The sequence below is a fragment of the Desmodus rotundus genome, chromosome 4, assembly GCF_022682495.2.
Source record: "Desmodus rotundus isolate HL8 chromosome 4, HLdesRot8A.1, whole genome shotgun sequence".
Taxonomy (NCBI): Eukaryota; Metazoa; Chordata; class Mammalia; order Chiroptera; family Phyllostomidae; genus Desmodus; species Desmodus rotundus.
The window spans coordinates 52,183,445-52,205,614 of NC_071390.1; the positions used below are offsets into that span (position 1 = coordinate 52,183,445).

A 22,170-nucleotide genomic window follows, 5' to 3' on the forward strand; every position below is an offset into this window, starting at 1 on the left:
CCAAAAAAAATAGAAACACTTCAAATCAACAACCTAACCTACATCTGCAAGAACTGGAGGAACAACAACAAACAAAGCCCAAAGTGAATACAAGGAAGGAAATAACCAAGATCAGAGCAACATTAAACAACATAGAGACTAAAAGAACAATCAAAGGATCAATAAATCCAGGAGCTGGTTCTTTGAGAAGATAAACAAAATCAACAAGCCTTTAACCAGACTCATCAAAAAAAAAAAAAAGAGAACCCAAATAAACAAAATCAGAAATGAAAGCGATTAAAATTGACACCACAGAAATACAAAGGATTGTAAAAAATTACTACCAACAACTATATGCCAATAAATTTGAAAACCTTGGTGAAGTGGACAAATTTCTAGAAAAATATAACCTTCCAAAACTGAATGAAGAAGAAGTAGAAAGCTTGAATAATAGCTGGTGAAATCGAAGCAATAATCAAAAAACTCCCAGCACACAAAAGCCCTGGACCAGATGGTTTCACAGGAAAATTTTACAATATATTTAAGGAAGAGCTAATCCTTATCCTTCACAGACTATTCCAAAAAATCCAAGAAGAGGGAGGACTCCCAAAATCTTTCTATGAAGCCAGCATCATCCTAACCCCAAAACCAGATAGAGACACAACAAAGAAAGAAAACTACAGGCCAATATCGCTGATGAACATAGATGCTAAAATCCTCAACAAAATATTGGCAAATTGCATCCAGCAATACATTAAAAAGATCATACACCATGATTAAGTGGGATTCATCCTAGGGGTGCAAGGATGGTATAATATCCACACATCAATAAACGTAATACACTACGTAAACAAAATGAAAGAAAAAAATCACATGATCATATCAATTGATGCTTAAAAAGCATCTGATAAAGTACAACACTCATTTATGATAAAAACATTCAGCAAAATAGGAAAAGAGGGAGCATACCTCAACATAATAAAAGGCCATAAACATGAACCCCACAGCCAACATCATACTCAATGGGCAAAAATTAAAAGATTCCCCCAAAGATCAGGAACAAGACAAGGATGTCTGCTTTTGCCATGGAGATAAGAAATCTAGTAGATGCAGAGTTCAAAACACTGGTTATAAGGATGCTGAAGGAAGTTAGGGGAACAGCAGTTCCCTCAGAGAGAACTTCAACAGTATAAAAAGTGACATGGACACCATAAAAAAGAAACCATCAGAAATAAAGAATTCACTAACTGAAATGAAGAACAATATAGGGAATCAAAAGTAGAGTGGACGAAGCTGAGATTCAAATCAGAGATTTGGAATATAAGGAAGCAAAAAACACACAATCAAAACAGCAAGAGGAAAAAAAATCAGGAAAATAAGGATAGTGTAAGGAGCCTCTGGGACAATTTCAAGCATATCAACATTCACATCATGGATGTGCTGGAAGGAGATGAAAAAGAGCAATAAATTGGAAACCTATTTGAAAAAATGTCAGAACACTTCCCTAACCTGGTGAAGGAAATAAACATACCAGTCCAGGAAACACAGAGAATCCCAAGCAAGATGAACTCAAACAGGTTCACAACAAGACACATCATACTTAAAATGCCAAAAGTTAAAGACAAAGAATCTTAAAAGCAGCAAGAGAAAAGCAGTTAGTTACCTGCAAGGGAGCTCCCTTAAGACTGTCAGCTGATTTCTCAAAAGAAACTTTGCAGGCAAGAAGGGAAAGGCAAGAAATGTTCACAATGATGAAAAGCAAGGACCTACAACCAAGATTACTCTATCCAGTAAAGCTACCACTTAGACTCCAAGGACAGCTAAAGAACTTTTTAGACAAGAAAAATCTAAAGTTCATCATCACCAAACCAATATTACATGAAATGTTAAATGCTCTTCTTTTAAGATGAAAATCAAAAATATTAACAATAAAGTGGCAATAAATACTTATCTATCAATAATTGAATCTAAAAAACAAAATAAACAAATTAGCAGAAATGAAATAGAATCATAGATACAGGGGATGTATTGATGATGGCCAGATGGGATGGAGGTCAGGCAGATGGGCAAAGAAGGTGAAGGCATTAAGAAGTACAAATTGGTTGTTATAGAATAGTCATGGGGATGTAAAGGACAGCACAGGAAATGCAGTAGCCAAAGAATATCTATGCATGACCCCTGGAAAATGGCGTGGGGACTGCTTGAATGAGTGGGGAGGGTCTGGGTGATGTGGGCCAAGGGAGAAAACTGTAATAGCATTATCCATAAAATATAATTTTTAAATGTAAACTAAATAAAACAAAAGGCTGGGGTAGCAATATTTATACCAGACATAACAGACTTTAAAACAAAGTCTATAATAAAACAAAGAAAGACCCAGAAATTCCACTTCTGGGTATTTATCCAAAGATACATAATACATTAAATCAAAAAGACATAAACATTCACATAGTCACTGCAGTATTTACAATAGCCAAGATATGGACACCACCTAAGTGTCCATCAATAGACGAATGGATAAAGAAGTGGTTCATATATACAATGGAATACGACTCAGCCATAAGAAAATGAAATCTTGCCTCTGCAACAACATGGATGAACCTAGAGGGTACTGTGCTGAATAAAATAAGTCACACAGAAAAAGACAAATGCCATGTGATTTCATTTATATGTGGAATCTAAAAAGCAAAATAAATGAACAAACAGCACAGAAACTGACTCATAGATACAGAGAACATTTTGACGGTTGCCAGATGGGAAAGAGATTGAGGGGACAGGTGAAAAGGTGAAGGAATTTAGAAGTACAAATTGGTAGTTACAGAATAGTCATGGGGGTGTAAGGTACAGCGTAGGGAATATAGTGAATAATACTGTAATATCTATACATGGTATCAGATGGGTTCTAGATTTATAAGGGTGATCACTTCATAAGTTACAGAAATGTCTAATCATGAAGTTGTACATCTGAAACTAATATAATATTGTAGGTCAACTGTAACTTAAAAAAATTTTTTTAATTTTTTAAATGGAGGCCCTTGAATTATATAAGCTTCAGGACCAAGAGAATCTTAGGCATATTAACAAAGCTGGGTTTTTATAGTATATATTACTTGAGAAAACACATAATTAAAAAGCTACTTTAAATTCAGTAATACTAATAAGTTCTATTTTATTAATCAAAGCAGCATCGAATATGTTCACTGTATAAGTTTTATTAGCACTAAATAGATACAAATTATACCATTTGGAGCACATTTGGATTTTGGATTTTTGAGCCCACTGAAATAATTCTAACAAGGATTCACAGTTGAGAGCTAAAAATGACAGGGCTAAATTTAAAAGATCATAGCTCACTACTGCCAGCATTAGAGGTACAGCTCTAGAAGCTGATGACCTTTAAAAAATTTTTTTTAGTTCTCTGTATTAATGAAAAACAGACAATGATTACTTCACCAGTATACAGAGTAGAGCATAATGTACTGCCATTTTTCTCAGGCCAAAGTAATAAACCAGGCTACAGCAGCAGCCACCCTAGTTATCCCCTACTGAATTCCTCACCAACAAAGTCAGCATCTTGTGGCCTCTGTTTCTGAAAAAACCCAAAGTAGTCAGTCATTCAAATGTTGGCTGAAATGAAATTGGCTTACGCATAAAGAGAGCTGAGGCCTGAAAGAGCACTGGACCAGGAGAGCCTGTCACCCGCATAGAAAGTGGGATCAATGAGGTTCAGAGATCTACAGGTCATTAGCATCAGATACTTCATTATGAATTTGGACATGAATGTGACTGAAACCAATGAAGGCTAGAAAGGATTTGTTCCTGCAGTGCCTGGAGAGCCTTTGATAAAACGAGTTGTAAGGTACAGGAAGCTTAGAAGGGGATAGGTCTCTTAAGGGAATTCACTTTGTAATAGTTAAAGTTCAATGAGGTCCATGTGTAGAGAACTCCGTGACATTTATACAAATTATAGTATCAAAGTATCTCCAAGATATTTATTAACTAGAAAGGAAAAAAGAGTAACTTCACTGTGGAGAAACTCAGCAGAAACCTACCTTAACCAAGTGATCAAGGTCCACATCCCCAGCAATAATACAAACTGACATCATAAATCCCATGGTAATAATAATGCACTAAGGACAGAACATTACTTCTGTGGTATTCTTGCTTAAACTGTATAATCTCAGCGCAATCATGAAAAAACATCAGACAAATCCAAACTGAGGGACATTTGACAAAAGAACTGATCAGTATTCTCCAAAAATGTCTAAAAGATTACAAAAGACAAAATCTAAGGAACTTTTGTAGAATGCAGGAGACTAAGGAAGAAAAACACCTAAAATATCGTACAATGTGAGATCCTAGATAGGATCCTTGATAGAAACAAAGAAAGAACGATGGCGGACAAACTTGTGAAGTTTGAAAAAGGTATTTAGTTAGTAGTGTTACACCAGTGTTAATTTCCTGGCTCTGATCATTGCACTATAGTTATATAAAATAACATTAAAGAAAGCTGAGTGTGGGATATATAAAAACTCTCTGTACTATTTTTGCAACTTTTCTATAAGTCCATAATTAGTTCAAAATGAAAAACTTTTCAAATTGTGCAAACAATTCATTGAAAGAGATGGAACCGTGTGCCCAACGAGGGATAGAGGAATTTGGGAAATTAGTATCTATCTGTATAAAGATATGTAGACTAAGAGAGATTTATAGGAAAAGAAGCGACATTGACAGTTTGCGGTCTTAGTAAACTAGAGTTCAATGAAGACTCCATGTGAAATCTCTGGGTTTACTACGTTTAACATCACAGAATAGCAGTTAATGGATTGTTTTATTAGTTCAGTAACCTGTTTCTCAGAATGAACTGTTAGAAAAGTTTTTAAATCTATAAGAGCAAGAATAAGTAAATGGAAAAAAAAACCCAGGAATATTGTTAGGGTAATGGAATTATAGATTTTATCTATAATTCATAATTTCCTTACTGAAAGTAAAACTAAAATAGGGATTTAAACTCATTTTCCCTAAAAAGAGAATGAAAGGACTCTGGATCAGAGGTAACCAATCAGTGAGAAACCTAATATCCTAACAATATGAAAGCTGTTTAACATTAAATATTTCCTATTTAGAAACAGGGGGCCAGATATGGATTTCCATGTTCCTTCATTCACTTCTGATTGCTGCTGCTGCTGCGTTTCAGAGCCTCACCTCCCTTAACTACATGGCAGGCCTCCAATTCTACATGTGACTGACTACCAGAGGACTCCTTTACTGTACCGCGTTACTCACATTTTCAAAAATCTTCAATGGCTCCCAGAGGGGGTGTTCTTTTGTCTAGAGAAAAATGGTACTTTTCTCACTCACAATGGGTGATATTAATGGATGGATTTTTCACAAGTTTCTTTTCCATAATTTTTTCTTATCCACTCATTCTACTGCTAACAGAGCAAAAACATGAACAAATAGCAAACTTAAAGAAAAAATAACGAAAGCAGCCAATCAGACCTATTTTGACAGCTTTTTAAAATTGATTCATGTTCTCGATTGTGAATTTTTTACATTCACCAGGATATGAATATTTTTATATTTATTATTAATTTTAGAGGAGGGGAGAAAAGAGGGAGGATGAGGAAGACAAACAGAGAGAGAGAGAGAGAGAGAGAGAGAGAGAGACATTGATTTGTTGTTCCACTTATTTCGCATTCATTCGTTGATTCTTGTATGTGCCCTGACCAGGGATTGAACCTGCAACCTTGGCATATTGGGATGATATTCTAACCAACAGAACTACCTGACCAGGGCACATATTTTCAATATTCACATATTCCACCAGTAATATTACTAATTTGTGAGACTGAATTAAAGATATCTAGCACCTGCACAAATTTGAGAATCATTATACATTACCTCCATTTCCAGCTACATCTTCTACTCACTCATTGATCAGCCATTTCACCTAGCACTTGCTATGTGCCCCTCACTCATTCTCCACTCCAGGTAAACTTGACTCTTTTTTGTATAATGAATATGCTCTGTACTCTGTTTCCTCAGTGCCTTGGCTCTAATGATGCCTCCACCTGCAGTGCCTTTCCTCTGCTTTTCTTCTTAAAAATAACTATCATACAAGGAACAGCTACATCCAAAGCATTCTCAGATTCTCTCCCTCTCTCACCTTTCCTTTTTCTTCATTTTTTTCATCTTCTTCTGTGCTCTCAGTGTATGTGGTCAGATTACAGCATTCCCGCCCTCCCCCATGGTACAGTTATTTGTGTATATGGACTACATTATATATTGCTTAGGGGTCATCTTTGTATTCTAAACAGAGGTTGAATATAACAGACATTGAATCATTAAAAGTTTAATTAAAAGAGAAAACTTTCTGTTTGATGGGTAGGTATTTAGAACAACCAATTCTAACTCTCCTTAAATAAAAGATCCCCCAAAACGTACATATTCAGTTTGAGATCCTACAGACAAATTTTTCTAATGGAGACTATATCAATTGAATCAATATTTGCCCTGATTTAAGCTTAAAAATAAAGAGAGATAAGCATGGGCAGTCATTAAAAAAAAAAAAAAAAAAAACCCTAAGTGATTTGTTGAATCATAGGCTGGTTATCTCAATCTCCCCAGTGAACACAGTTACTCATTCAAACAACTTCCTGAGGGTTGGTCTCTGGAGCTTCAAATTATTATTACATCATGTACAACAAGAAGAATTGCAGGCTGATAAAGGACAAAATGCTTTATTTTCCTTTTATAAGAACTTAGAACAATGTCATTTACAACAAATTTTCCAAAACCTGTTAGGAAGAAAAAGGCCAGAAGACATGTTTTACTTTGTTACAACTGGTAACCTTTAAGAAGTAAGAAATGAACATTGGAGGCTAGTTAGCCCCTCCTTATGAAGATCTGGACTGACTTCTAAAGGAGGCAGCACGATAGTAGAAAGAACACAGTGGTTAAAATTTCAGCTTATTCACGGCCAACCATATTGTATAACCTCAGAAAACACCATGCTCATAGAGGAGATCCACAGTGCCCCATTCCCAAAGAACATAATGTGAATTATACAGTTTAAGGGCCCAGAGTTACCAAAGTATTGTGGAACAGGTCTGGACTGCATTACCTAATGACTGCAGAATCATAACCAAGTTACTGAATCATTTATTGAAGTCTCTCAGGTACTGCATCAGTAAAATGGGATTCATAAATAAGATCCATCTCATGGGATTAGTATGTCAGTTAATGAAATAATGTATAATATATGTGTAATTAGCCCAGTACCTAGTGCTTAGTGAATACATATTTTGATGATGATGATGACGACGATGATGGAGATGAAGATGAATCTACATTCCAATCCTGCCCCGTCACTTTCAAGTCATTTACTATCTATAATAAATGCAATTTGTTGAGAGTATTCAACAAATGATACACACAAAATACTTAGGGCCAGGTACAAAATAGGAGCTACATAAAGAATAGATGTGATTATGACTGACCACCCCCTATACTCATCCTCTCTCCCTCCTTCTCCCTTTCTCTTATAAAACACATCCATACACTTACAGTAAAAATTCCATAAGATTAAACTATAATTGATAGCACAAACCCAAAGCAATATCAAAATGAGGGAAAATGTATTCTAAAAATAATGCAGTCTCAATACAATTCACCTGGAGTATTATGATAGCTTCAAAATGTTCTTCCCCTTGTAATCCTACACATAAAATATTACCAAAAGCACCCTGACTGGTGTGGCTCAGTGGGTTGGGTGTCATCCTGTAGAGCAAAAGGTCACCGGTTCAATACCCAGTCAGGGCACACGCCTGGGTTGCGGTCCAGGCCCCCGGATAGGGGTGTGCCAGAGGCAACTGATGGATGTTTCTGTCCCTCCCTAACTCCCTCCCTACCTCTCTTTCTAAAAATAAATAAAATCTTTTTTTTACATATTACCAAAATCAAATTCTAATTAATTGCTATTTAGCTCAGAAAAGTTTAGTGACTGTCAAAACTCTTTGGCCTTACATGGCCTTTCACAGTCTTAATCCATATACATTTTCAACCTCATCTACCACTATTCCCCTTAAAACACCGAAAAAATTTTGTTTTGTCTGTATCACCTTCTTCTCCACCCCCATATTCCCAGTTCTACATAATACTAGTAAACTTTTCCACTCAGCAAGTTTGTTTGAAGAAGCCATTCTGCTGGCAACTCACAATAATAGATAACTAATGACAGTCACATTCTATCGGGAAGGAGCAGTCATTTATATTAATTCATTTCCCGAAGGATTGTCTAAATACCACTTACCACCAATTGGGACTTAATCTTTCCCTCCCAGGAACTTTATTAGAAAACAATGTAGAAAGTTACATTGCTTTACACCCAACAGATGTTCAACACTTGTTAAATAAAAGAATAAATGAAGAACAAAGTTTTGTGAAACACATGTTTTGGTTTAGAGATAATTCTAAGCATGATCAAGACTATCTCTCTATCTCTTCCCTGAATCTGCTGTCTGAATCATATCATACCTAATTCATATCTTTCCAAAAGGTCTATGGAAGAAAGGTATTCTACTTGATGACAAGTAGGACAAACACGTCTTTTCTCAAACAGATTGCTAATACCACCAAACTAGTTAACAGCTGTGGTTAAAGGAAAGAAAATCAATATCAATTGTATTAGGCTCCAGGTTAGCAAAATGATAAATAACTATGAGCTCTATAAAGTTGCCCTATATTACCCTCTGGTCCAATAATTTAGAACCAGAGATTTTTTTCCTTAATTTTTAAACCACTAGGGTTTTTTTAAATTCAAATGCTTGATTGCAACTATGCACTATTTATTAATCATTATACACATACCATTACCCAAATTATTTTATCACAAACAATAATGAAAGCATGACGGCTCTATCAACAAGAGGAGAATATGAAGGGAAGCCACTGACTGCACCGGCTTGACTCATTTCTGCTGGCAAAACACTGGTACTGAATGGCACAAGCAACTCCAGTGTGACAGACCAAGCACATGACTTGGGAAGGTGGCAGAGGGTACCAAGGAAAAAAGGGCATCTGTTAAAAAAAAAAAAAAAAACTCCTCTGTAAGGGACAGAGGTAAGAGAGCGGGCAAAGATGCACTGAAATATACTCAAAAAGCCTTCACAATATTCGAGCAAAAACATACCAGACTCCAGTTTTGAGCCAGTTCAAATCCTAGCTTTACCACTTAAAACTGAGAGACCTTCAGTAAGTTACTTAGCCTCTGCAGCTCTTTCAGCTGTAAAATTCTAATAACAGCAGCCACCACCTAGTGAACACCAACTCAGTACTAGGCACTGGACACAGGGCATATCCTTTCATTCTCACAATTACTCTATCAAGTGGGGATTATTTTCCTCATTTTGCAGAAAAGAACATCCCATGTTCTTTCTACCTTTGCATGACTATTTCCCAGAGGGAGATAATACTACCTACCTGGTAGGGTTATAGTGGGAATCAGAAGCAAAGCACTTAACATAGGAACTAGTACCTGTCAAATAGTAGGAGCTCAGAAACCACTATTGTACAAGTGACTCAACTGAACAGTTAATAAAATCTCACAAACAAGTTTTCCTTCACAATGTCTACCATGAAAATGGCTTTTAATTAGCAGTGCTTCTGGAGAACCCAAGGCTCCAACTTATAACTCCTCGAAATACCAGAGGATAGCACATTCTGGGTCAAAAATAATAACACACACACACACACACACACACACACCGTTGCTGTTTTAGCTGAGGATCAAAACATATGATCCAAGAAAATAGAATGATATGAAAGTGTTATTCAACTCAATCTGAACATCAAATATTAAATATCTTACTTTCAAAGGATTATAGATCTCACACCTCAGGGGAACAGGTGCTAATGAACAAGTTTAACTTCCCAAAAATAATTCCCAGAAGCATCTGTTATTGTGAAGTACTCCGAAAACCATTTCCCAGACTTGACAACATATTGCCAAAAATCTTAGTGAATTTTGCCAACAACATTCTGCTTTGAGGGTAAAAAAAATCATTTTGACTCTGGAAGTAAATGCTACTTTCCACCTTGGCCACAAAATAAGATCTCTTCTTCATTATTACTTTTATTATTATGTTAATACTGAAAATAAGTATAAAGAAATCACAAATAACCTTCTATTTGAAGGAAATTTAAAATACTAAACCCCACAATCCTTGCCTTTAAATCTAACAAGCTCAAGAAAATCTATGAGAATGACTTTTTAAAACAATAATAAAAATCAAATTACCAAAGTCTTACTAATTGAAATAGAAAAAGGAAGAGCAGAAACAAGTCAGTATGAAAGAAGCCTCTTGAAAGAGAGTCCTAAAAGCTCAAAGCTTGAAATGTTGCTGCTAAAAGCAATCCTTCACAAAGACTGACCAGTCCCCCACATTCTTTGTCTACCCCATTTTACCACAAGATACTTACCCAAAAGCACTCAACCTCCAGCAAAAAGCCTCCAGCAATCACAAAGGCATTTGGAGGGCTGGGAGACAGGAATGGGGAGGGACGAGGGAAAAGCTAGAGTTGTGGGGAGGGAAGGGTACAAAGGGAGGAGACAACTGCAGCTAGCAACAATGGGAAACTGTAAATCTAAACCACAAAGGTTTCCCACAGAACAGGATGAAGTGGAATGAACAATTCTTTTTACCACCTACCAGGAACTCAGCACTGACAAATCATGATAAAACTAAAGTGTGGAGCCCCAATTAAATGCAAACAAAGTAAACTTAAGAAACTAACCAAAAGTAACTTGAAAGGATATATCACAAACTTCACAGAGGCTTAACAAAAACAATTTGGAGGCTGTTTCCTCCAGGGGCATTCCTGATGACAAAGGTCAGCAGTGTAACAATAAGGTTTGCAGGGTGGCAGCTGCTTCCAAAAGGAGGGCCAGCAGTAAAAACAGTCCTTTGCACTACAGTCGAAAGGAGCACTAAAAGACTTTGGCGACTAATTAAAGCAAGGTCATTATTTGGATCCTTCATTCAGAATTCCAAGACTGTCAAGACTTAAATCATTTTAACAGGCAAAATTCCTCCAACTCTCTTAAACAATACACACTCTTAAAGAAAAATATTGTGAAAACTGAGCTGCTGGGTTCTCGAATCAATTTTAAAATGCACAGGATCTCAAATATTCCCAACCCCCAAAGTGAAGACAGTGAAAGATCATCACCCCTCTCTCAGGGAAGAGGTCAAATTATATCACCAAGAACAAACAGCAGACAGGATCCTGCCTCCAAACATGAGATCAGTTAGCCCAGAACTCATATTTACAGGCAGGGCACAAAGGCCCCAGAGGAACAACACATATCCTTCTATGTTTTATTCACAGATACGTGTATAAAACAGCTTTATTGAGATGAATTGTTTTATAAGCATACTGATGAAGAAAAACTCATCAGCAGATTCCTTGCCAAATATGAAGGTCTGCTGTATTTCTACAGGTTGAGAAAAAAATATATATGAGTTTTTTAAATATTTAATTAAGATTTATTGGTAATATTAAACAGAAGTAGGCACTGCCCAAAACTATTTAAGCTCTTACATTTTAACAATATACTGTACTAAAGTATTCCTTTGGCAAGAAGGAAGTACCAAAAAAATTTTTAAAGAAAAAAAGACATTATTCCTTTTCTTTTACTAACATTAGCATTCTTTCTTGGAAGGGGTATAGGGAGCACTCATCTCCTTTATCCGACATCTGCAGAGGCACCTTGGCACTGACCAGGCAGCAGGAGGAAGAGCAAAGGGGGGCGGGGAGGAGTACAAGGAGATGTTCCTCCATTTCCAGTTCTTGAAGAATTGCTTGAAGATGGGACTCTCATGGTTATAGGGCAGAATCTCTACCTGAATGATTGGGGCCAATGGCACGCAGGAGATTAAGTCCTTAGCCACTTGGAGGGCTGCCTGCTACTCCTCCTAATTAGCTTTACGCCCCTTCCTGATGTAGATCTTGCCACAGAGCCAATTGTCCAGCACAACGCAGTCATCAGGTTATCAGCAACTCAAGGGCAAAAGGGCTTGAGTCTGGCACTGGGTCAGGTTCATCGTCCAGTGGCCTTGGAGATCTTATACAGAGCCACAGCCTGAGCGCTAGTCTGATCATCTGTGAGGTCTTCCTCAGGGTTGCTCTTCTTCTGAGTAGGGGACCAGGACCTGGATCATCTCAGCAGGCTCCTCCCCATCAATGACGATCTCCACCTGGGTCTTTGGCCTGCTGCTCACTATCTGGGATGTCCAAGGCCAGGTCCCATGCCTTGTTGTGCTCCAGGATGTTAAGACTTTCCACCACACCAGGCAAAGATGTTCTGGCCCAGGTCCAGGATGAAGCAGTCTCCATTGTTGAAGCTGTCCCAGCTCAGTGCCTGCTCAGTGGCACAGATGTTCTTCCCCTTCACCTGGTAGAGTTCCCTGATGACATCTGGGGTGGCCCTTGGGGAAATCTTGTGAAATGCTGATTGTACTCCACCTTCCTGGTCCATGAGGCCCTTCAAGAAGTAGCTCAGGAAGAGGCTAGACTCTGACCTACACCTTTTGGTGCTGCCCAGGCTGCTCCCACAGCAGGGTGTTGAAGGGCACAGGCAGCACAATGAAGGCCCCCTGCTCACCCAGGGATGGCTGCTGACCTATCCGCAGATGCAGGTGGGAACGTTCTTCCTGGCCATGGTGCAGCACTAGATAGGAGTCCTTCAAGAAGAAAACGCCCTGGTTCTCACAGGCCACCAAGAACCAGCTGTAGCTTCTCCACTTGCCACATGTGTAGGCAGAGGCCGAGAATGGAGAATAGCTCTGGGGAATCAGTGTGTATATGCTGTTTCTGGATCTTTGCAAAGCTCTGCTTCCTCCTAGCCTCCAACATTAGCATTCTTAACTAAGGTCTAGTGCTGGGTGGGGACAATATACGTGCAAAACACAGGATCTCCACTGATCAGTGCTAAATGCAAAGAAAGAATGTGCAAATATCAAGGTCAAGCTCTCCAAGTCATTAAGAGATAGATGGTTATATATTTATTAGAACTAATCAAAGAACTAAACATAAGAAAGGTTACATGAAATCCAATGGCAGCTAAGATTAAGATTAAAGAGGTGGGAGATAACAAAGTGGGGAAATCTCTAAAATGGAAAGATACATACTTATTTTCCTTTGGTGGGTACAAGATAGTTAACGTTTAACATGTACAGTAAATAGAGTTGGTATGGAGCAACAGGATAACAATGAGGAGTCCTGGTGCGGGTGGTTAAGTAGTAGGTAGGTAGATAGGCATCAGCAGAGTAGAAACTCTATAGGTCAGGTGCAAGAGGTTTAGGAGGGTGGAGAGCCACTGGTGCCTGGCAACAGGCAAAACTATGAGGCCTTGCACAACCACTCCCATAAAGATTAACCCCTGCAGATGACATCTAGGCCTAGCTGTGTTTCAGTTCCAGACCCAGAAAAGCAGCAAAGTCAGATAGAGCAACACTGTGGCTGACATCAGGACCAGCCACATTGCTAATGACCCTCTGCCCTGGTGCCAACCAATCAGTGGAAACCACAACCTTAAGGGGACACACCTGGAAAAACTGATGAATATTCTATTGAGATCCTCCCCTGAGACCTCCAGATAAACCCCCTTAAGACAGGGACACCCCCTCACTGTTCACATGCAATCTCTCTCTCTCCCTCTTTCTCCCTTTCTCTCCCTCTCTCTCTCTCCCCCTCTCCCTCCCTCTCTCTTCTCTCCCTCCCCGCCCCTCTCTCTCTCTCTCTCTCTCTCTCTCCAGAACACAACTGCACCTTTCCTTCCCCTTTTGTATTTCAAGGTACACGACTCTCTCTTCTCTCACTCTGCCCCTCCCCCTAAGTGCCAAGGGCCCTTCTTTTGCCTCTGTAATTCATTTCCTAAGCCCATTTCTCCTACAGCTCACTACTTCTACCTCTGTGGCTCCCTAAATAAACTTATATTATAGTTTGAGTCTTGGATCTGAATTTTTTCTTAGCCAGAACTCAAGGGCCAAAGCTGCTGAACCAAGGTCTAACACCTGGCGCTGTTTTGCTGACAACAGTTATGACTCAGAAAGGTCTGGAAAGGGCAGTTACTGACATACCCAGGGTATGTTAGCTTGGATGCACAAAAACAATGGACAGGGTTCATTTAAGGTAAAGATTAGTCTTTTCTAAGGAAGCTGGACTTGACTACCCATCATGACCTGTCCAGTTAGGAATTTACAATCCTATCCTGTGTGATTACTATTAGTCACTGGGCTTGTCAGGCCTGCCATGTAGTCCTTTTTTCATTCACACGTCACTGCCTGGAAATACATAAAAATCCTACAGATAACCCTATGGAGAACATAGGGAAGAATGTTCATGTGTCCAGGCCACCTAAATCTATTATCCAGACCACTAGACAGCTGGCAGATTACCATCTCAGACCAATCCAGAGGCTAAGAATACAGGACTTATTCTTAAGAATATACTTTTCACTGTAAGAACTTTCAACTTTCCTTTTTTCTTCAGAATATTCAAGAGGTTAGTTACCTGGTAGTGTTTTTGATTTGCAAATCCTAACACCCATGAATAAAACTGTGATTTTTTTCATTTTAGCAAAGCCTCCTGATTCATTTATGCTCGTTCTAAAGATGACATATTTAGCCCTGACTGGTATGGCTCGGTGAGTTGGGCATCCTCCCACAAATCAAACTGTTGCTGGTTCGACTCCCAGTCAGGACATATGCCTCGGTTGCAAGACAGGTCCCAAGTTGGAAACATGCAAGAAAGAACTGACCCATGTTTCTCTCCTTCTCTTTCTCTCTCCCTACCCCTCTCTCTAAAAATAAATAAATAATATCTTTAGATTTTGAGAGTTCCAGCCAAGATGGAGACATAGGTAGAAACAGTTTGCTTCCTTGCACAATCAAAAGAAGGATAACAACCAATCTAAAAACAATAAAAAACCAAAAGTGCCAGAATATCAAACTGCATGGAACTCCGACAACCCAGGAGTTAAAGAAACATTCACCCAGACCAGTAGGAGGGGCAGAGACAGGAGATGGGCAGCCGAGCTAAGAGATGCACAGCAAGGTGGCAGACCACACGAGTGAGGCGGGGCTGGATGAGTGGACTTGCAGCAATGCAGCAGACCCTTGGGTGAGGCAGGGCTGGCTACACTAAACACTCAAAGCTGGATGTAAACTACTGCAGGGTGTAACCATGGTGGGAGAAACTCCCAGTCTCACACATAAGAGTTTATTGGAAAGTGGGGCTAGAGCAGAGCAAGAGAGAGGCATTGTTCCCTCTCTGACCCCTCCCCCACAGACAGTGCCTCAATGCAGTAAAGAGGGTTGCCCCACCCCCTTACAACAAAACAGGTATGCCAAGACAAAGAAATATGGCCCAAATGAAAAAACAGATCAAAACTCCAGAAAAAGAGCTGAGTGACGAGGAGATAGCCAGCCTGTCTGATACAGAGTTCAAAATACTGGTAATCAGGATGCTCACAGAAATGGTTGAGCTCAGTTGCAACATGAAGGCAGAAACAAAAGCAACCCAAAGTGAAATAAATAAAAATATACAGGGAGCCAACAGTGAAGGAGGGGAAGCCAGGACTCAAATCAATGATTTAGAGCAGGTGGAAGAAGTAAACATTCAACCAGAACAAAATGAAGAAACAAGAATTCAGAAAAAATGAGGAGAGGCTTAGGAACCTCTGGGATAACTTTAAACATTCCAACATCTGAATCATAGGGGTGCTGGGAGAAAAGGAAGCGCAAGATATTGAAAACTTCTTTGAACAAATAATGAAAGAGAACTTCCCTAATCTGGCAAAAGAAATAGACTTCCAGGAAGTCCAGGAAGCTCAAAGAGTCCCAAAGAAGTTGGACCCAAGGAAGCACATACCAAGGCACATCATAATTACATTACCAAAGATTAAAGATAAGCAAAGAATCTTAAAAAGCAGCAAAAGAAAAGGAGAGAATTACCTACAAAGGAGTTCGCATAGGACTAACAGCTGATTTCTCAAAAGAAACCTTGCAGGCAAGAAGGGGCTGGAAAGAAGCATTTGAAGTCATGAAAGGCAAGGACCTACATCCAAGATTACTCTATCCAGCAAAGCTCTCATTTAGAATGGAAGGGCAGATAAAGTGCTTCCTAGATAAGGTCAAGTTAAAGGAGCTCATCATCACTAAGTCCTTATTATGTGAAATGTTAAAGGGACTTGTCCAAGAAAAAGAAAAAGATCCAAAATACAAACAGTAAAATGACAACAAACTCACAACTATCAACAACTGAACCCAAAAAAGACAAAAACAAAAACAAACTAAGCAAACAATTATAACAGGAACAGATTCACAGAAATAGAGATCACATGGAGGGTTATCAGTGGGGAGGGGATGGAGGAGAACAGGGGAAAAGGTACAGGGAATAAGCACAAATGGTAGGTAGAAAATAGTCAGGAGAAGGTTAAGAATAATATGGGAAATACAGAAGTCAAAGAACTTATATGTACGACCCATGGACATGAACTAAGGTGGTGGGAGGGGGTATGCAGGGTGGAGGGGAATAAAGGGGAGAAAAGAATGGGACGAACTGTAATAGAATAATCAATAAAATATATTTAAAAATAAAAAAACAGGTTAACTAAAACAACGCAATGAAAACAAAACCATGATACCTCTTCACACCTAATATGGCTATAATCAAAAAGACATTAACGATTATGAGAACCAAGATGGCGGCGTAGGCAGACACACTGCGCCTCCTCGCACAACCAGAACTGACAGAAAATCGAACGGCAAGGAAGTCCCACACCAAGGAGATAAAAAATAAACATTCATCCAGACCAGTAGGAGGGGCAGATATGGGCAGCCAGGGCAGAGAGGACTTGCATTGCCGTGGAGGGACTGAGACTGGCGGAGTGTGGGACGAAAGGGGCAGGCAGTATGACCAATAGCAGCCCGCAGCCCCACATTCGCACACAGATAAACCGAGAGGGCTGGACTCAGAGTGGCGGAGAACAGTGCAGGCAGAGCAGTGGGTAGCACCCCGCGGCCCCACATTCGCGCATAGATAAACCCGGACGAATGGCGGGGAGCGAAGCAGACCGCGTAACCCAGGGCTCCAGCGCGGGGAAATAAAGCCTCAAACCTCTGAGTGAAAACACCCGTGGGGGTTGGGGCGGCAGCAGGAGAAACTCCCAGCCTCACAGGAGAGGGCATTGGAGAGACCCACAGGGGCCTAGGGTGTGCACAAGCCCACCCATTTGGGAACCAGCAGCAGAGGGGCCCAGTTTGATTGTGGGCAGCACAGGGAGTGACTGAAATCCAGCAGAGAGGGGAGCAGGCGCCATTACTCCCTCTCGGCCCCTCCCCCCACGTACAGCATCACAGCGCAGCGACCAGCGTTACCCCACCCAGGGAACACCTAAACCTCCGCCCCTTTAAGTAACAGACTCACCAAGATAAAAAAAAGTGGCCCAAATGACAGAACACTTCAAAGCTCCAGAAATAATTCAACTAAGCAGCGAACAGATAGCCAACCTATCAGATGCACAGTTCAAAACACTGGTTATCAAGACGCTCACAGAATTGGTTGAATTTGGTCAAAAACCAGATGAAAAAATGAAGCCTATGCTAAGAGAGACAAAGGAAAATGTACAGGGAACCAGTAGTGATGGGAAGGAAACTGGGACTCAAATCAACAGTGTAAACCAGAAGGAAGAAAGAAACATCCAACCAGAAAAGAATGAAGAAAACAAGAATTCGGAAAAATGAGGAGAAGCTTAGGAACCTCCAGGACATCTTGAAACGTTCCAACACCCGAATTATAGGGGTGCCAGAAGAAGAGGAAGAACAAAAAATGGAAAATTTATTTGAACAAATAATGAAGGAGAACTTCCCTAATCTGGCAAAGGAAATAGACTTCCGGGAAGTCCAGGAAGCTCAGAGAGTCCCAAAGAAGCTGGACCCAAGGAGGAACACACCAAGGCACATCATCATTACATTCCCCAAGATGAAACAGAAGGAGAGAATCTTAGAAGCAGCAAGAGAAAAGAACACAGTAACCTACAAAGGAGTTCCCATAAGACTGTCAGCTGATTTCTCCAAAGAGACCTTACAGGCAAGAAGGGGCTGGCAAGAAGTATTCTAAGTCATGAAAGGCAAGGACCTACATCCAAGATTGCTCTATCCAGCAAAGCTATCATTTAGAATGGAAGATAAAGTGCTTCTCAGATAAGGTCAACTTAAAGAAGCTCATCATCACCAAGCCCTTATTATATGAAATGTTAAAGGGACTTACCTAAGAAAAAGAAGATAAAAAATATGAAGAGTAAAAATGACAGCAAACTCACAGTTATAAACAACCACACCTAAAACCAAAACAAAAGAAAACTAAGCAAACAACTAGAACAGGAACAGAACCACAGAAATGGAGATCACATGGAGGGTTATCAAGAGGGGAGTGGGAGAGGGAGAGGAGGGGAAAGGTACAGAGAATAAGTAGCATAGATGATAGGTGGAAAATAGACAGGGGGAGGGTAAGAATAGTGTAGGAAATGTAGAAGCCAAAGAACTTATAAGTATGACCCATGGACATGAACTATAGGGGGGGAATGTGGGAGGGAGGGGGTGGGCAGGATGGAGTGGAGTGAGGGGGGAGGGAATGGGACAACTGTAATAGCATAATCAATAAATATATAAAAAAGGACATTAACAAGTGTTGACACGAATACTCTGGTTTCTCTTCAGATCATATAAATCTTTCGCCTTTTACAAGTGTTGACACGAATGTGGAGAAACTGAACCCTCCTATACTGCTCGTGTAAATATAAAACAGTGCTGTCACTTTTGAAAACAGTCCAGCAGATGGCCAAAGGATTAAACAGAGTTACTATATGACCCAGCAATTCTACTAGATACGTGCCTAAGAGAAACTAAAACTCATGTTCACTCAAAAACTTATACACAAATGTGCGTAGCAGCATTAATCATAATAGCCAAAAAGTGGTAATTCAAATGTGCATCAATTGATAAATAAAATATGGTTATTCATACTATGGAATATTATTCAGTCATAATAAGAATGAAGTACAATACATGCTGCAACATGTATGAACCTTGAAAACATCATGCTAAGTGATGTTTTCTTTCGCCTTTCTGTGACCAGAAAGAAGCTGGTCACAAAAGACCACGTATAATGTGATTTTATATGATTCAATTATATGACATGTCCAGAATAGGCAAACTATAGAGACAGAAAGTAGAATAGTGGTTGTCTAGGGCTGAGGGGAGGTGTAAAGAAAATGGAAAGTAACTGCTAGTAAGTACAGTGTTTCTTTTGGGGGTGACAGAAATGTTCCAAAATTGATGTGGTAGTGAATGTTCACTCTGTGAATATATTAACTACCATTGAATTGTGCACTTTAAATGAGTGAATTGTATGATTTGTAAATTATATCTCAGTATAGCTGTTATTTTTTTTAATCAGTTTTCCTTTTTATAAAACAAGGACACTCTCTGTTTCATGTCTATGATTTAAATTAGGTCCCCATAAACAACATAGCTGCTGCCACCTGGTACAACTAGATGGCTTCAAATGCTTGGCAAACGACTTCTGTGCCTACGAGACTGTGAATAATTTTTTAAGAGTACATAAGCAAGGAAAATCAGGCTGTTGGTGCATTCTACTCTTATTTAATTCTACAGTGTCATTTAATTCAGAACAGAATGAAATCACTGTTTCCCTAATCAAGAAGCCAACAGTACCCTGGCAGGGTGGCTCAGGTGGCTGGAGCATTGTCCAAATGGTTGCAGGTTCGATCCCTGTCAGGGCATGTACAGGAGGCAATCGATCAATGTTTCTCTCTTACATTGATGCTTCTCTCTCTGTCTCTCTCTCTCTCTCTGTCAAATCAAAAAACATGTCCTAGGGTAAGGACTTTAAAAAAAGATCTAATTAAAAAAAAAAAAAAAAAGAGTAAGCCAACAGTACAACTGATTACACATATGCACAAGGTGGATAGGCACAGATAAGTCACTTTGACAAAAATGAGGTTGAAAATGCCACCAAAATAGCACAGCAGCAAAGTCAGAGTACATGTCTTATGTTTGGCTGAAAAGACAGAACAGATGAACAAGGCAGGCTGAAGTGATACTTGCTGGGCCCACCATTTGCTAAATAATTACAAACATTCCCCCACATATCTGTAGAAATCCTTCCTGTTACTTTTTGGGCATCTTTCCCTAGAGTACTCACTCAGAAGCTGACTTAAAACCATCTGTTTGATAAATGATCTGAAAACACAGAAAACAGAGCTAATGAACCATTTGTGGGTAAAAAGGGAGCCAAAGTAAAGGCGGCGGGGGGGGGGGGGGGGAGCCAGTATTTACCTTCATTAAAAAAATTTAAATACTGCTACTGAGTTAGTGATTTAAACTTGGGGGTGGGGGGAGGTTCATCATGACAGCATCGTAGTAGAGAGAGGAAGGGATAGAGAGAGAGAATCACTGATTTGTTGTCCCATTTATCTATGCATTCATTGGTTGCTTCTTGCATGTGCCCGTCCAGGGATCAAACACAACCTTGGTGTATCGGGAGGATGCTCTAACCAACTGAGCTACCAGGCCAAGACAAAAATTGGCGTTTTGTGCCAATATATTTTCTTAAATGAGCAAAAATCTTAAATGTCCAGTTCACAGAAAGAAAAAAAATAGGTGGACAATAAAGACAGGAAAAATGCCCATCTCATTCATAATTAAAGAAATGAAAAGATGCCCTACTGATGTGGCTCAGTGAATTAAGCACCAGCCCATGGACTGGAAGGTCACCAGTTTGGTTCCTGGTCAGGACACATATCTGGGTTGCAGGCCCGGTACCCGGTTGGGGGTGTGCAAGAGGCAACCAATCAAGGTATCTCTCACACATTGATGTTTCTCTCCCTCTTTTTCTCCCTCCCTTTCCCTTTCTCTAAAACTAAAAATAAATAAAATCTTCTAAAAAAAGAAATGCAAAAGAAAAATACGTATCATCTTTCATATCGGATTGCCAAATATTTAAAAACTGGATAAGGTGACAGTGTGTAGAGGGGTAAATTCTCATTCACTCTTAGTAGGCACAAAGTAAATTTGGCAGTATTTCTCAATTTTAAATGCTTATACCCTTTGTTTCAACAATTCAATTTCTTGAAATTAAAGATAAATATACAAGGAAATTTCTAGATACACTGTTTGTAATAAAGAAAAACTAAATGTCTGTCAAAAAAGGGACTGGTTAAATTATGGTAAATATCATTTGGGGAATACTTACAGAGGAAATAGTATGTATGGGATTTATTCCAAGATTGTTATGGGTGATTGGGGTAGAGAGTGGGGGGGAAGTATAAATGAAACACAATTTGACCGTGTATTTAAAAATTCACGAAGCTGGTGATGGGTACATGTGGGTTCATTATACCCTTCTCCTTACTTTGTGTATGTTTGAAATTTTCTTTAAAAAAATATAAATATATGAAATAACCTCACTGAAGGGAGTAGTAGATAAAGGTACTGAACTAAGTAACTTTAGAAATGACTGGAGTCGGTAAGACTAAAGGCACAAGGAACTGTACATTAGCACTTTAGCTAAGAAAGCTGTTTCCCACATGTGTACAGGTTAACAGTTCTGAAATCACTACACATGTATACAGGAACTGAACAGCTAAGTAAATGAATGACAGAGGATGGGAGGTTTCTCACTTTTGAAATGAGAGATTACAGATAAATAGAGAGAAAAGCTAAAATGATTCACGTGGTAATGACTTGGAGTTAGAATATGAAGTTGTTTTAGATTAATAAAGATATAGATGGTTACATCTGGAAATATCTAGAGATAGATACAGATATATAGATATAAATATAGATATATTTACTTGCTCTGTCAGCTGAGAGTTCTTAGAATCAATGATACCCTGGCTGTAACAAGTGCACCTGAAACTGAGAGCTTAGTTTCTAATACCATTCTTCAATAAAAGGAACGAAGGTTCCTTGGAAAAATGGCTAATTCTAGAACAGGGACAAGAAATATATGAGATATATGGCGCATCTTCTAATGTCAGAAAGTAAGGAAATGCTAAAAACAAAACAAAACAAAAATCCGAAACTGGTAGACGTATGCCAA

At 39.2% G+C, this 22,170-nt stretch overlaps 1 protein-coding gene and 1 pseudogene across 9 annotated transcripts in view; both read right to left on the reverse strand.

The window, feature by feature from the left end:
- The window catches only part of USP54 (ubiquitin specific peptidase 54), a 141,625-nt gene that overhangs the window by 78,697 nt on the left and 40,758 nt on the right, over positions 1 to 22,170 (reverse strand). The window contains exon 1 of one of the 9 annotated variants that reach the window (XM_053923207.2): positions 10,462 to 10,553. The exons of the other annotated variants lie outside the window; for them this stretch is intronic. The gene's annotated coding sequence lies outside the window, so the exon portion shown is untranslated. Of the gene's footprint in view, positions 1 to 10,461; positions 10,554 to 22,170 lie in introns of those variants that run through there. 9 annotated transcript variants of the gene reach the window in all.
- On the reverse strand, positions 11,595 to 14,807 carry LOC139440877 (macrophage-capping protein pseudogene; annotated as a pseudogene).